Source organism: Penaeus monodon, chromosome 36 (genome assembly GCF_015228065.2).
Source record: "Penaeus monodon isolate SGIC_2016 chromosome 36, NSTDA_Pmon_1, whole genome shotgun sequence".
NCBI lineage: Eukaryota > Metazoa > Arthropoda > Malacostraca > Decapoda > Penaeidae > Penaeus > Penaeus monodon.
The window spans coordinates 13,635,587-13,636,975 of record NC_051421.1 but is presented as its reverse complement, the minus strand read 5'-3'; the positions used below and the strand labels follow the sequence as shown (position 1 = coordinate 13,636,975).

At 50.5% G+C, this 1,389-nt stretch overlaps 1 protein-coding gene across 2 annotated transcripts in view; it reads left to right on the top strand.

The window, feature by feature from the left end:
* The first annotated feature begins 215 nt into the window (after positions 1-215).
* Positions 216-1,389, top strand: part of LOC119595748 (histone-lysine N-methyltransferase MECOM-like) — a 47,234-nt gene continuing 46,060 nt past the window's right edge. The window contains exon 1 of one of the 2 annotated variants that reach the window (XM_037944882.1): positions 216-269. The gene's annotated coding sequence lies outside the window, so the exon portion shown is untranslated. The other variant, XM_037944880.1, reaches the window with a different exon arrangement.

Genomic DNA, 1,389 nt, shown 5'->3' with positions numbered 1-1,389 from the left:
TTTTGGTCGCAACCCTCTCTCCCAAGAAACTATACTTGTACGCATTACAGAAAGATCTAAAAATATATGTGTTGATACAGACATAAGAAGAAAATCTTAGATTTAAATATGAAATAATTATGAGGTGGATATATAGAGCGAGGGAATTTTAAGAATCGAAAAAAGAGCGCCGCAGAGTTGACCGCGGAGTCTCGCTTGACTCCGGTGGTGGCTCCCACTCTATGCTTGACTGGCCGTTCATTCACCCAGCAGTCTGTAACCAGCCTAGGGTAAGAACGAGTTCCCCTCACACTCAGTCGTGCACTGGACGTGGAGGGTATGTGAGGAAAGAGTGCAGCCTCCAATAAAAAGATCTGCCAGGCGTAAATTCAGTGTGAGGAAGTGGTTGTGTTACGTCAGTGAGGAGCGAGGGGGGAGGAGCGTGAGTGCGGGAGCGCGCGTGCGAGGCAGTGCGGGAAGCGACGGGGCACAGTGCGGTGGTGGGCAGCCTACGCTACCACTAACATCCAGTATCGATTTTTGTGCCGCTGGGTAGCCATTTTACTGAGAGCGGCCCTTTGGGGCAGTCAGTCTGTTGTGAGGAGGATCCGGTTGCAGGTCTGTGTGGATTTAGGAAGTGCGACAGTGAGTGGCAGTGCGGGTACGGTGCCGTGTTTGGTACCTGGCGCTCGGTAGTGGGACTCGTTGTCACGTGTCAGCACACCACAGCACGTACAGGCGCCAGCTCGTTACCACTCGACCACGCCAGGGACGTCAGGTGCCCACGTCATCGCCTCCGCTGGGGTACACCGTCGCCAGCACCTCCAGCACCTCCCAGCCTCACTCGCAAGGTAACATCCCAGCCTGTTTAGTGCCACGGGGTAGTGTAGTGCCTGCATGACGCGGCAGTGCCACGTTACCCACAGCTCATGACGAGCAGGAATATAAGCCCTCATGATCCATACCCGACATGCTACCACCTTATCTAGCTGTTACTTTTATGTCACGGCGTGGCAGTGACGGAGAGTGACTATAGGCCTACATATGCTGTGTATCGAAGTGTAGTGTACGTTATGAAGCAACGGTCAATGGAAACGGGCGCATGTGGGGCCCGTAGTGACAGTGTTACTGTGTGCTTTTTTTTCCACAATTAAGGAAAAAATAAACTTTCGTAGCTACCAGCGTGTGTGTGACAGACGGACGAGTGTGTTGTAAGATAAAACCTTGAATGCACAACTTTCACCCAGTCTATCACATATGCGATGATTTTTGCTTCAGCAGATATGAAATTTTCTTCCAATGCACACTCTCTTCATGTCCATACATTTTGGTTCCTCCTCAATTAAGAACAGTAGAGTGTTAGTGCATGTTTATTGGCCTAGATGAGGATAGTGTCACTGTATGTGCATA